This window comes from Pteropus vampyrus, unplaced genomic scaffold, assembly GCF_000151845.1.
Source record: "Pteropus vampyrus isolate Shadow unplaced genomic scaffold, Pvam_2.0 Scaffold113, whole genome shotgun sequence".
NCBI classification, from domain to species: domain Eukaryota; kingdom Metazoa; phylum Chordata; class Mammalia; order Chiroptera; family Pteropodidae; genus Pteropus; species Pteropus vampyrus.
In genome coordinates this window covers 2,189,638-2,204,746 of record NW_011888894.1, presented here as the reverse complement: position 1 = coordinate 2,204,746, position 15,109 = coordinate 2,189,638, and the positions used below count along the sequence as shown (strand labels likewise).

At 40.9% G+C, this 15,109-nt stretch overlaps 1 long non-coding RNA gene and 1 pseudogene across 26 annotated transcripts in view; one reads left to right on the top strand and one right to left on the bottom strand.

The window, feature by feature from the left end:
• LOC105295765 overlaps nt 1-15,109 on the bottom strand; it is a 113,069-nt gene that overhangs the window by 68,485 nt on the left and 29,475 nt on the right. For 15 of the 26 annotated variants that reach the window (XR_002781678.1, XR_002781663.1, XR_002781675.1 and 12 more), the window contains exons 1-4: nt 14,013-14,455; nt 13,083-13,173; nt 11,093-11,243; nt 4,528-4,614 (exon numbers count right to left, since the gene is read on the bottom strand). This is a non-coding gene — a long non-coding RNA (uncharacterized LOC105295765). The other 11 variants (XR_002781677.1, XR_002781684.1, XR_002781669.1 and 8 more) reach the window with 9 other exon arrangements.
• On the top strand, nt 5,652-5,770 carry LOC111743420 (annotated as a pseudogene).

The window sequence follows — 15,109 nt, the reverse complement described above, 5'->3', positions numbered from 1 at the left end:
AAAAGTCCAGACTCCTGGTTAATACCCCATACCTACTGAATCAGAATACGGATAGGAGCAGAGACCAGAAATCTGCATTTTAAATAAATATCCAGCCCCCCTGTCCTTGCCGCCCCCCCCCCCCGGGTAATTCTTATGCATCAAAGTTTCAAAATCATAGCTCTCGGAAGAGGACTAACAGAGAAAGGCCATCAGTTGACACTGGCTGGCAATGTCAAAATTAGGAGACTATGTACAGCCAAGAGTAAAGCTGAGCATGAAGTAATCTAGAAAGAGGAGTCAGAATGGATTATAAAATTTGAAGGCAACAAAGCAGACTATAGAAGGGAAGACATCAGAGCAAGGGGCTTAGTCAAAGTCACGGCGCACTTATACTTGACAAATCACTAACAATGGCCACAATCTGCAGCTCTCTTAGGTCAATTTTCCCAGTGGAGCTCTAGGAAAGGAGTGCAGATGCCTCGCCTCACACAGACCAGGTGACAAGGCCTTAGACTGCCCAGTATGTACACACAATCACTCCACCCAATCTTCAAAAGAGAACACATCCCTCCTCTTCAAAGTACTGTTTCTATCCCCATGAGTCCCACTCTGTACCCGCCATTAGACCAGCTACTAGTCAACCAGGCTACATAGAATACATACAAACCACCTCTAAGAACTAATGACCAGGACTACTCACCAAGATTCTCTACTTAGCACATCAGAACCCCCTGACACTGCCATAAACTCATACACCATTCCAAGTCAGAAACTTTCAAGTCCACTGTCTACACACTTTCAGATCCTACCATCTATGTACATCCAGCCAGTCTTCCACTACTCTTTATTATGCCTCACCATTAAGAGTCTCACCCTATACTCTACATTCCCATGTCCCTCTCCAAAATTCAGAAAGAAATTCCATCAGTTCAGGCTGAGCAGAGAGTCCTGAATCCCTGAGGCTGCTGAGGCCATCTTCTATGCCTGGTCTGGTGAGAGGAGGTAGTCTGAAGGAGTTGCTCACCCTACCTAAAGAGAAACCAGGATTGCTTCAGACTTCTGAAGAGGAAAGTTTTTTCAAAGATGAGCTAGTTGAACCTAGTATATTTAAAAGGAGTGAAGGAAGGCTCTTGGGAGTTGAAATAGAAGGGGAAGGGGAAAAGCTAACATAAGATTTCTGGGGATTTGACTCTAAATAGCACATAAAACACAAAGTAATATACAATCTAGCTCAAACCCTTGTATGTCAACTACCTGGTGCTCCTATAATCCAAAAGCTGGTTCCACACTAAAGAAGAATGTTAAAAGATTATTTAAATAATACTTAAGATTATGCCCCTAATCCTGAAATGCTTGCTCTGTTCCTTTTTATATGCCACCTACTTACCCTGATTCTCTGCGTATTCTGACCTTATGATTCAGCTTCCTGTTTCATCTTTGTCTCACCTTATGCCTAAGGCCTTTTTGCTTCCTTCCTTGCTTAGGATTCCACTCTTTTCTCAGTTATCCTGCCATCAGCCACTTGGAGTAAATAATTAGCCCACTAGGATCCTAATCCTTTATCCTCAGCACTCACGTCCCTTTTATGGACAAGTCCTTTGCCAGGCTTACCCTGATTTTATGAATACATCTCAGAGAGAGATAAGTATATTGGATGGTTCCTCTCAAGTACTTAGATGGTTCAGCCAAACACTGGCATCACCAAAGGTAATAGAATAAGGAGAATAACAATAAACCAGGGCCAAATGTCTATATCCCACCCTGACATTGTAAGACACACTTTGTTAGCTCTCAGGTGATATCCCTGATACGCTATCCATTCTACCCACCAACCCCCATCTTAAGGAATCCTTTCAGCCCACAGCAGCTAGGACTAAGAATACATAGTGGGCAAAACATAAGCCTTTGTCTGACAAAACTCACAGTCTAGTGAAGGAGACAGACAATTAAATAATTACAATATGTAGAATTAAAGGCAACACTTCTAAAACTACAAGATTAAAAAAGCTAGTAATCTATACAACTGATACTAGTATATTATTGTATGCCAACTATAAGTGAAAAAAAACCTTGTTGAATTGTACAGTGTAAATATAAGCAACTAATTGTCTATTATATTTCAATAAAGACGGGGAAAAAAAAAAAAGACTAGTAAGGTGAAGCTACACCTAAGCTGAAACTTGAAGAATGAATAGAAGACACCCAGGCAGTGGCAGGGTATTTGAAGAAGAGTGTTCTAGGGATAGGGAACAGCATATGCAAAGGTCCTGCAGCAAGAAAACACATCTGAAAGATGGGAAGAGCTGGGAGGCCAAGGTAGAAAGTGTACTAAGAAGCAGATGATGCTGAAGAGACCAAGTAGGGTCTCATAAGACATATAAAGCTGTTTTATCATTCACTTAACAAGTATTCACTGAGTGCCTATGACATGCCAGGCACTGTCCTAGGTGCTAGAAATACAACAGTGAATAAAACAGACATATCTCTACTTTCAGAGAATTTACATTCTAACTGGAGGAGACTATAAACAAGTATGTGATTAAACCAAAATAGATCACATATTGGTAAAAGCTATGCAAAGAATTAAAATAGGTGATGTGATAGAAAGTACATGTGTAACTACTTTAGAATCATTATGCGGTCCGGGGAAGGCCTCTCTGAGGAGATGGCATTTAAAAGCAGGTATCGCAATAAAAAGGAACCAGCCATTCAAAGATCAAGGGAAAAAGCATTCCAGGTGGGGGTAATAGTACAGAAAGATCACTGAAGTTTTTTAAGCAGGGGAGTTAGATCATGAGCATTCTTACATTTTATAAAGATCACTCGGGCTGCAGTATGGAGAATGGAATGGAAGTAGGGGGAGATAAAATCAACACTGGAGGCAGAGATTGGGGTGAGGAGGAAGAGAAGGAGAAGACAATAACAATGATAACCGCTAACATCCACATAGCCCTTACTAGATGCCAATCTATTGTTCTTAGCATTTTATACATATTATTAATTCATTAAGCCTCACAAATATTCTATTTTATAAATTGAGAAACTTAGGTATAGGGTAGTAGCAATGAAGGAAGAAAGAAAGCGACTGGATCAAAGAAATACTTGGGAAGACAAGTCCTAGGAAAGGAAGAAAGGACTTACAATGACTATTAGACTTGGGGCCTAGCAACTATGTGGGTCGGTGGTGCTATTTATCATGTGACAGGACACCAGATGAGGAGCAAGTAGGGAAGAGCAAGAGGCTGCATTTTCCTGAGTCTACAAAACATCTCAGTGGAGTTGTCCATATAAGCAGTAGAATATTCTGGTCTGGAGAGAAATTTGGGCATCATCCATGTGTAGATGGTAACTGAAGCCATTAGAGAAATTGAAATCACCTACGAAGAGTATGAGGAAAAGAAAAACAAAGCCTAGGAACAGAATGCTGACATTTAAAATACAATAAGAATCATTCATAACAAGAAAAAACTGGAATACTTTAATGTTCCTTCATAGGAAAATAGCTAAATAAAATACAGTATATCTATTCTATGAAATATTACACAGCAGCTAGAAGGAATGAGAATATCTTCATGTAACAACATGGAATATTGTCAAGGCACATTACTGAATCAAGAAAGAAATACCAGAATACATAAAATGTGACCCCATTTGTGTAAATAAATAAAAAAAACACAAAAATAACACTTTAAATTTTTTCTGAACTCATATATATGTATGCGAAAATACAGAAAAAGTCTGGAAGGTATATTCCAAACCACTCTCAGGTTACCTCTAAGGAATACAGACATAATTAAAATGGGGGAGAGGGAAACAGGAGTATTCAAAATATCTATAATGTTTTCATTTTTTTAGATTACTATCTTCTCTGTAAAATTAAAGACCCATTTTTCAAAAATTAATGGGAATCTCTACACCTTCTCAATTTTGCTGTGAACCAAACGGTTCTTAAGACATTAAGTTTTTGTAAAAAATGGGCAGAAGAGGAAGTCTACAAAGGATACTCTTTTTCTTCAGATACTAAATTTTCTCTGTTTCTACCACCCTCCACTGGCCTTGATACTCAGATCTTTCGGCTTTCCAATTGCCCACGTCTGTAATGCTAACATCAAGCCCCCTAATTCCATGCTCTATCCTGAATCCTTGGCTCCAGGCCAAGCCTGGCCACCAATCCCCTAGCCTGGCCAGAGCCCCAGGAAGGGAGGTCAGACAGCAAACATGGGAGAATGAGTATAGATACCAGCTTCAAGGACAGGGATCAAGTGGCCTTGCTGGCCAGTATAAGTCTCAAAGGAGAAAAGGTATTTGAAGGTCTGGAAGCAGCTCTGCAGTGCTGGGGGTTGAGGCTAAGAGACACTCGGGTAAAATCAGGGGGAAGTGGTATGAGATGAGCTGAAGAGCGAGCCAATTCTACTTATAAAAATTCCATGTGAAGCGCTGTAATATCGTGGAAAACAGCAAAGGAAAGAGGGGAACTGCATTCTGTGAAGGAGTCGGGGGCTGGGTACATGGGAGTATGTGTCTAAGGGTATCTAGAGGGGTCACCTGATATCAAAGCAGCAATCCTGGGAGGTACAGTATAAATGTTTAGAAGCTGGAGCAGCAGAAAGCAGCCAGGGACTTGGCTTCTCCCTGAAAGGAAAAAAAGGGTTATATAAATGAAGAGAAGACACTGAAAGAAATAAAGCCTTTCCATCTTCAGTAAAGCAAAAGTGGAGAGATCATGGCCAGTCTCTAGTCTAAACTGTGCTCTTAACTTTCAACTTTCTGAGGATGAAAGACAACATATTTGGTCTACATGTTTTCCTGTTACCCAAAGAAATGATACTGCCTACGCCTTACCCAATAGCTGATTCACCATCAATTAGTCTATATCACAGCCTGCTGAGCCTTATATCTCATGCAGTCACATACCAGACGGCTCTAAAAAGAAAACAACCTTGAGTAAGCTGTCAAAGTCCTCTCGAGTACCTGACCTCACCCTCTGGGGCAGGTTTCATTTCAAAACTGAAAGGAACTGAAGAGCTGGGGAAATCCAAAGATCAATAGAACCAGGAAAGGGTGATTCCCAGCAGAACATGGTCCCAGGCTGGAACTCAAAACAGAAACCAAACCACTGATAAGACACAGTTTATGATGTCTGTCTCCAAGTCTTCAGACGCCATTTATGTGTTTTCCAATATATACAATAGGACATGACCATGCTTATCCAACTGCTGACAACTAAATATCTAATTCTCCAAATGTTCAATCAACTTCCTGGCTTTACTAAGTTTTAGAGCTTTGGGGTAGATCCAGTTAACTGGAGTATCAGGGGTCTGGTGAATTTTGCAATCCTTCAAATGGGCCACGTATTAATCATAATGAATTTAATCACCTCTTTTTTCCTTCTTCATCTCCCCACAAACCCTTGGCAAAATTCCTGTCTAACTAAAACACTTCCATGTTGTTCATGATGGCCCTCTCATCAGAGCAATATTCAATACAATGAAAATCTAGCTCATCAAAAGAGTGAGGTTATTTACTTGAGGTTCATTTATAACTAGCTGAGACACGGTGGGCAGGTCACTTAACCTTTCTGGGCTCCGTTTCCTTATCTGTAAAGTAAAGAGGTTGGAAACGAAGGAAAATAATAAAACTTCCTTGAATTAAGAAAAGACTTAAGTTTTGTCTATGGCCATGCCACCCAGAACACACCCGCTCCCATCTGATCTTGGAAGCTAAGCAGGGTCGGGCCTGGTTAGTACTTGGATGGGAGACCACCTACGAAGACCAGGTACTGTAGGTGTAAAAAAGAAAGAAGAAAAAAAGAAAGAAAAAAAGAAAAGATTTAAGTTTTTAAGTATAAAAGATTCACCAAGTGACAAGCAGAGTTATTTTAAAGACACACCTAAGCACATCATGATGAAACACTAACCAGGAAAAAAAAAATTTACAAACTTCCAAAAAGAGAATAGGATATTACTTACAAAGAACAAAGAATCCTATGGCATTGGACTTTTCATCTGTATCACCAGAAAGTGAAGAAAGTAGAAAGCTGCATATTGACTTTGTAGAGACTAGGACTACTATTCAAGAATCCTAAATCCAGACAAGATATCATTTATAAATGAAAATTAAAGAAAAAAATTGGATATATAAAGCCCTTGAAAATATCATCCATGACCCTTTTCTAAGAAAATCACTCAAAGATGTGTCCTAGTTGGAACAAAGCAAGGAAAGACAAAGTATATACAGATGTGTTTCCCTTCCCCACAAAAAAACACTTTTAATGAGGTTGTACCAGATGACTTCTGATGGCCTTTCTGGGTACAAACAGTACACAACCGGTGCTGGCAGTTTGGGTTTGGGAGTCGTTCATCACCTAGTGGTCTGATGAAGTAAATGCAGTTTTGTCAAGTGCCCGGATAAACTTCCAGCCATTTTGTGAGCTCTGACTGTGTACAGGGCAGCAGTCTTATATATGCAGGACCTCCAGACTCATGTACAACTGTATAAATTCTGCTCACTATCCATGTGTTCTCCTAAAACACAGGAAGGGCCCACACTATGTGCTAACTAATTACAAAAAGTAAAACAGATTTGTTGCAAGGCTGTACTTTCAAAGTAGTAAGATTGCTTTTGTACAGACCAATATGAATTGAATACAAATTTAGATACTATGAGAAAACTACAAATATGCCTTATAAATAGGAAGACTACCTTCAAACATTCACAAGAATGTGGAAGATGGATTATATTTCTCCTGTATAGTTCCAGGGAATAGGCCTAAAACTGATAAGTCACCTCATTAAATTACAATTCAAAACAAGAAATATTTTCTACCAATGAAAGCTATTCAACAATATAATGGGATTCCTCAAGAAATGATGAGCTCCCCAGCAATGGAAGTATTCGAAAAGAACCTGGATGATCATCTGTCAGGGGAATGATAGAAAGAAAGCATTCTTGTAACTAACTGGATGGTTGACTAGACACAAAGGGATTGATTGTAATACCTCAAAGGTTCTTTCCAACTCTGAGGGTCTGTCATTCTAAATAAAACAAAAACAAAAAATACAAAAACCACCAAGATATTGAGTGCTCCCTCTGTTTTTTTTTTTAAGCTTCAACCAGGCATTATAACATTATAATTTAGTGGGTTTGATATCACTTTTCACTTGAGTAAATGCGGGCAAAGTATTAAAACCTATTTGCCTCACTTTCATTATTCATAAATATAGAATAAGTACCTATTTCATAAGATTACTATGAAGACCAAATAATATAATACTTTGTAAAATACTTAAAACAGTACCTAACATATAAAAAAGTGCAAAATTAGCAGCTTGAAAAGGAAAGATAGCTGGGGGTGGGGGGAGGGTAGGGACGGGGAACACTTTGGAAAGTGAAACCTAAATGTGCTACTTGTTTTAGTTATCTGAACCCAACCCTCAACCAAAGCATTCCTGACTGTTGCTGGCCAGAGGCTAGGTTCCCTTAGCAACCAACTTCAAAAAGGAGCCCAGACCTACCTTCTTCAGGAAATCTCACTCTCTGCCCTGAAATCTGGCATCTTCCCTGAACAAAGCTAAAACCTCGCAAATACCACTGCTTCAAAATCAAGGAGCTAAGCTGGTGTTACTCCTCACTTCATATGCTCAATCACAGAAAATCAGAGTTAGAAGTCACCTCAGAAAGCATCTAAATCATTCTTGGGTTTTTGCACCAAAAAAAAAAAAAAAAAAAAAAAGGAGCATCTAGAACAACTCATTTGTTTAATGAACGAGGACAATAGGCTGAGAAAAGCCATGTCCTGGAGGTGGTAAACTGGTTTCCTAGCCCTGTAGTCAAAATCTTCCCATTTTTCAGATGGGAAAAATAAGACTGGCCCAACTAAGTCACCTGGCCCATACTCTGTACTTTACACAGGTCAGAAAGGAACAGAAGCAGTAGAGGTTAAGAGCTTGAACTCTGAAGCCAGACTGCTTATTCAAACCCCAGCTGTACCACCTACTAACTGTAAATTCAAGCAAGCTTCCTAACCTCTCTTTGCTTCTATAAAGCAGGGATAAGAGCTACTACTTTAACAGCATTATTTTCAAGATTACATGAGATAATCCACGTAAAATGCATGGCACAAAGAAAGTGCTCAATGTATATGTTGTATATACTTCTCACCATTACCAGTTGTATTAAGAAAAGACACAATCATAATAACAAGAGAAACCAAACAAGCTTCTGCTTCTGGTCCAAAGAACCCTAGGAAGAACACAGGTGTTTAGATCCATTTCCTGGCCCCAACCAGAGAACACCCTCAGGAGGAAAAGACCATAACTGACCCAACATTCATTTCTTTGAATCTAGGGAAAAATCAAATCAGAGAATAATCAAGCATGTGCTTGGTGATGAGATACTTAATACCACAAATAAAGGTTAGATAGGTACAAACGTACACCCAACCTATATACATCTATGTTCATCTCAAATTGGACAAAGTGTAGTTTTTATACAGTCCCTTCCCCTCAACCCAAGAAGGTGGTCAAATGTAATGGTAAGGAATAAGAGCTTTGGAGTTTGACACCTGGGTACAAACTTCTGTTTCATTATTTATTTGTTGTGTCACTTAGGCAAATAACCTTACCTCTCAAGCTTTTGTTTCTCCATCAGCTAAATGAAGATAACAACTATTTTAATTATGATAACAGCCAACAGTTGGTGAGTATTTTCTATGTGCCAAGTACTATGCTAAGCACTTTACACAGCTTACATCATTTAATCATTACAATAACTTTATGAGGCGGGTACTATTATCACCTTCTTTTTACAGATATAGATGAGAAAAATGAAGCAGTTTTCTTATTCGAGGCTACATGACTGGTTACTGACAAAATTGAGATGTCAGTACAGGAGGTCTGACCTCAGTCTCTGTTCCTTACTCCTGACACTGCTCTACTCATAGCACCAGCCACATACGTTTGTTATGATGTTAAAATAAGACACTCCACAAAAGGTGCTTAGCACATTGACTAGTTCGTAAAGTTTAGCCATTACTATTACTGCTGTTGCTATCGTCGTCACGATCCCCTTTGAACATCTCAAATAGTACTACCTCCTGAGTTCCAATTTCACCTAAGGGAAATGGTTGTTTTCCTACGCAAATACCAGTTCACTGGGCAGGCCTGGGGTGGGGTTCCAGCATTTCATTTCCCTCTTGCAATATAGTGGTAAATGTGGGTGGAGAGACGGGGAAATATTTTCTATAAACCTGCTACTCTATAAAAAAAAAATATTAAAGTCTTTGTTTTAAAAAATAAAATCTTCATTGCTCTCATTAGAAAAAAATATACTTACTAAAATTATTTTTTCAAAATAAACCTGAGATATACCATATTTACTAAAACAAAAAGAAGAAAAAAAGAAATTCTGTCCTCTACCTCTTCCCCTTTCCATTCTCCAATTCTCAAAACCATTATACTATTTAGTCATTTAATCCTCACAAGAAGAGTGGTGTCATTTATCATTATCACCATTTGACAGATGCAGAAACTGAGGTTCAAGATCAAACAGCTAGCAAGTGGATGGCCAGGGATTCTGGAAACAAATTTTCAGATAGGCAGGAGGTAAAGACAGTAAACTCTTTCACTTATCCTGAGGAGGTGGCTATGATAGAACATTCCTAGGAGGTATCTAAATATAACTTAAGACTAATGAGATTTTTAAGAAACTCTTGCTGTTAACAAGGCAAGACCAAACAGGAACCATAATCCAAAAGCCAATAACACAGTGAGCTATCATCAATCTTGCCCTTCCAGAGACAGTGCAAATTATTGATAAGTGTGACAAAGTGGGACTTTGTGAAGACATCTATACCCTTGCACACCAGTCTTTACCTCCCCAATTCCAAAATGATGTATCAGTTTACCCTGCCAGAGATCACACAGAACTGTTCAGGTCAAAGTAAGCATTTTTTAGACTACGCAACTAGAAAGCAAGAACAATGTCTTATTCATACAGATCTTTTCCTCTTTATCTAGTATATAAACCTTCTATATATTTGATAGTTTTTGTTTAACATTTGAATATATTTATTCATCCAACTCCTATGTGCTAGGCATTGTTACAGAAGGGACACAGCATTGGGCAAAACAAAGTCCTAGCCATTATAATTTACATGCTAGTGGTGGGTGACAAATAATGAACAAATTATAATAGAGTCTCTAGAACAGTACCTGGCATATAGTAGGCAGCACTCTATAAACATCTGAATAATGGATGAATGGATGGATGGATGGATGGATGTATATTATATCAAAGAGCAATAAGGAAAATAAAGCAGAAGAGGAGAACAAGGAAAGCAAAAGGCAGAAGATGGGCTTTATTTTAAATAGGATGGTCAAAGAATACTTCACAGATTAGGTTGAGAAAAACCTAAAGAAGGTAAGGGAGGAGGCCATCCTGATATCTGGAAGAAGTGTTCCAGGCAGAAAAAACAACTACAAAGGACCCAAAGTTGCTTGGCATATTGGAGCAACCACAAGGAGACCAATGTGGCTAGAGCACAAGGGGAAAGTGGTAGACGATGAGGTCAGAGCAGCTGGGAGAGGGTAGTGCTAAAGATTCTATGTGCCCTTGTAGACCACTATAAAGACTGGTTTTTAACCTGGGTGGGACCTAGTAGATAGTTTTCAGCAGGGGAGTGGCATGATTTTATATACATGTAATGGGATTCCTCTAGTCACTGTTTAGAGTGAGGCAACCAAGAGCAAAAGATATTCCATATGTCAAAGTCAGTGCAACAAGTATGAGAAGCCAAAGAAAAGAACGATGCACAACAAGGAGTCAAGAGACCCAGCTCATAAGAGACCCCTAATACGCTGTGTAAACTTGAGCAAGTCACTTCTCTACCCTGCTCCAAAGATGACTCTTCCATAAAATGGACAGAATGACAACACTGTCCATGACAATTAAATAATGTGAAATCATTTTGAAAGCTTTTCTATAACAAGCCAATGTAAGGTAAGAGGAAGCAAAAAAACCCTTCCTCTGAATGGAGTATAAATCCTGTGGTTCAATTTCGAAAGTCTAAGCCTGACTCACCTTCCCAACCTTGTTAAACCTCTTAACCAACCTGTAGTCACTCGGGCAGCAGGAGAACAGTCATGTGTAAGGCTCCAGGGGTGGGGCGGTGGCTATTTAGTCAGTTGCTCCATATCTCAGTGGCTTCATCTGTAAAATGGGTGGTGTGGAATTCACTCACGTATCCACAAGATAGTGCAGGTCTAAGGAAGGGTGTGGAAATTTTACCATAAGTGAGTAAAATACATATACAGAAGTAGAAGGGGGCTTAGAGACCACTTAATCTCTTTTTTTAAAGATGAGGCCCAGATAAATGAATTGGGTTATAGAAATCTCAAAGTTAATAAGTGACAGAGCTGGAGCTAGGGGCCAGAGCCACGGATTCCCAAGTCCAAGCACCCTTTTTTCCAGATCTCAGGGTCACCCAAGGCACCTGTGGCCTGTACAACACATTATCAACATCAAGACACATAATTTATCAACAGACAAATGTGGGCTACTCTAGGAAGGTGTTGTAGAACTGGGTGGGTAGTGGGAGGGATGTGAAAGCTGGGAAAGGAAAGGCTACATTAAGGAGGTAAGTAGAGCTCTGGAGGTACTCAGATAAGAAATTAAAGGAATATTTCAGGCAGAAAAGGCTTAAAATAGGCAGTCTTGTGAAGAAAGACCCAATGAACAAATTTCTTTTTAATGAGAATAAACAGGTGACAGATTTAAAAGACCAAAATGCTTTAAATCAATGTAATTACTGATTACATATAATTTAATTCTTTTGCTAAAGGATTAGCAAAACAATGAGTTTTCAACACTAAGATTTTTAATACCCTAATCGACTGTCTCCCTACAAGATTAGGCCCTCTGCAGAGACCACATCTACTTTAGCAGTTAAGTATATAGGCTCTGGATTCAGATTAGATTCAAATCCTTGCTTTACCACTTATCATGTGACCTTGGACAAAATTCTTCACCTTTCTGCACCTCTCTGAAATGGAAATATCATCCCCATCTCAGGAGGTTTTGTGAAAATTAAATGTGTACGTTAATCCTATTGGTCACAACCTAATAATGGGTTTTTCATCACTCTAGTTTTGTTATGCCCCTTTCTTAATATAAAGAGGAGAATAAAAATTACAATACATTGCATATAATAAGGATAGGCATAATTTTGCAAAAATTTTATTTGTTAGATATGTGGTGCATGTATATTACGTAAAATTTATTTCTTACAGAGGTTTGCTTCTAAAAATGTGAGAGCCACTGAATCGAGAAAAGAGAATAAAGCTTTGAACAGTGCCTGGCACATAGTAAGTGCTTAATACTATTATTATCATTGTTTCTGTTATGTACTTACCTATTAAAGTTTCTTGTAGAATTATATAAAGTAATGTGAAAGTTCTATGTTAAGTCAGATAGAAATGTAGTATTAATGTAAGATAAAGTAAGCAAAAAGCCCATCTCTCCATCTCTAACACCCACACAAGTAGATCCCTGTATAGGCACATATTTGTTGTTTGGCCCACAGTTTTTTTGTTACAGTGAACTGAAGAGTCCACAGACTATGATTTATCTAACACTCAATCATGCTGTCAATATTTGCAGAGAAATGACCGCTTGGTGCCAGTGTAAAATTATTTATTTATACCTGGTTGGGGCGCTGAGGTGGGAAAGGCAGAAGTCATGCCCATGGGTAGCTGAAGGAAGCAAGTGAGTCATACAGAGAAACTGCTTGCTCCACAGAGCCAGGTAGACTCAAATGTGCCACAGACAAGGCCAGACTGACAGATACTTGATCCTTTAGGCAGGACTGAATCACTTCCTCTCCATATCTCACCCCAGACACCTTATTAAAAAACCAGCATTTGAGCCCATTACAGGTATAGCTCACACTAGGAAAAACTAGGAATCCCCAAACAGATACAAATAGGAGATAAACAGCCACCAAAGGTTACCTGAGGGATTCCTTGAAATGACAAGCTCAACTACTCAAATAGTATTTTAAATTTAAAACCCTGACTTACAGAAACATTTTTAAGTGCGCTCACCAATAAGGAAATAAGAAGGTCTGGGTTCCATCCTTGACACTGTGTGACCTTGCGTTAATCACTTCATCTCCCTGGGCCTAAGTAAATTCGTCTGTTAAGAAAAGAGAGAGAAAAATAACACCACCTACCACAGAGGATCACTGTAAAAATTAATGATAGTATGTAGCAGAATGCCTAGCCGAGGGTCTGGCACTAGTAAATACACTATATATCCCGTCTAAACTACAAATGAATACCAATTGCGGTAAAGCGAAGTTCACTGTCAAGCTGGCCCGCAGGGAAAAAAATAATAAACATCCTAGTCGCTTCACGGAAATGGTCTTTTTTGAAAGATTTAAAAGACCATTTCTTGGTCTCTCCAGCACAACAGCCCGTACTAGAAGTCTGGCAAAGCAGTTTCTCGTTTCATTCCTCAAGGCAGTGATTCCTAAATGCTTGGGGGGGTGGGAGGCAAGTTACCCATTGGGACTGGCCACTACTATGCATTAAATTTTAAATGAGCAAGACACGAATATTATGCCTACATTTTACGGTTATTCGCATTCCCGTTTCAAAATAATGGGAGAAATGCATTAAAATTCAGCCCCTCTCCCGCCCAGATTTGGACGGTTTTATACGAGTGATCAGAGAACTCGATACGTGAGGAAGGCCCCCGGGCACGGGGGTTGGGGGTGACTACGGGGGTGTGTTCTACAGCTTTCGTGCTGACCCCCCAATTTCTCGGCGAGGAATCCGGGCCACGTGTCGCCATTTTGTGTTCACGAAACATGGCTGCCACCCCCGTGGGGAAGGAAGAGGGGGTGGAGGGACCGCCACGTTAGCCGCTTTCCCTAAGGGATCCTGAAGCACGTTGCGCACATGGCCTTTTCTGTCTGGCTTAGCCGAAGGGAAGACGAAGGGGCAAAAATCACAGTTGGTACACCAGCGTACCCAGCGACCTTCCTTTACCGCGAAGAACGTGCGGTAGCGATACAGACAGGAAAAGGCCTTCCAAGATGGCGGGCCCAGTCGGGGGCCGCCCCCGGAGCGCGGGGCGGCGGCTGCACCAAGCAAGGAAAGGGCCTCAAGGCCGCAGCGGGAGCGTAAAGCGTTTGGGGCAAACTGCAGCTCTCCAAAACCCTGGTTGGTACCCCATGAAAGTGACCCCCAAGAAGCACACCATTTTAAATATCTGACAAGGCTGCGGGTACTAAAACACTACGTCAGGAGGTGGAGATTTTGCGGATTTAACCAAAGGAAACTTGCTAAAAGCAAACAAAGCATTATGTAAATGGACGCCATTCTTTTTAGGGCCACGTTTCTAGCACTTCCCAGAAACCACGAGGAGAGCCGCAACTCGTGCGGAGGCTGGGGGGGAGGGGAAACTTCGGTCTTTTTCCTCACCGGCCACACCGGCTGCCGCCACCGCGGGGCCACGGCCAGGGTGGGGGTGGGCGCTGGGCGCCCGGACGCCAGGGACGAGAGGGCCCCACGTGCCCGCCCGCGCGCGCACCCGCTTAGCGAGCCTCGCCGCCCCTCCCCCCCGGAAGACCGCGGCCGCCCCTCCCGTCCACCCACACCCTCGCGCACGCGCTCTGGCTACCTCACGCGCACGTTTTAAATTCGCGGCGTCCTGTCTACCGCCTGCAGTTACCGCCGGGGCTGCCCGTGTCCCTCCTCGGCCAAACCCGTCTTTGTAGAGCGGAAACATAATGTGTCATCCCCATTCACGACACTAATATTTCCAAACCTCTGCCGGTGCCATAGGGTTAATAAATTACATGTTCGTCTTAAAACTTTGCCGGACTCACAACTTCTGCTCATCTAAGCTTCATTGTCAATGCTAGATTGTAAAAAGGGCTTTTTTAAAACTACTATGTGGAGGTTGGCGCAATCTTGTGACCTAAAAAAGACGGGTCCTCATTTTTTTTTCAAGGGGTCCTGCGCAGCAAGCACTTCCGGGGTCAGAGGGTACGCGGGGTTGAAAGCGGGCTTCCCGCCCCGCCCAGACCGCCGAGGCTGCCGCCGGAGTCGCCACCGCCGCGCCC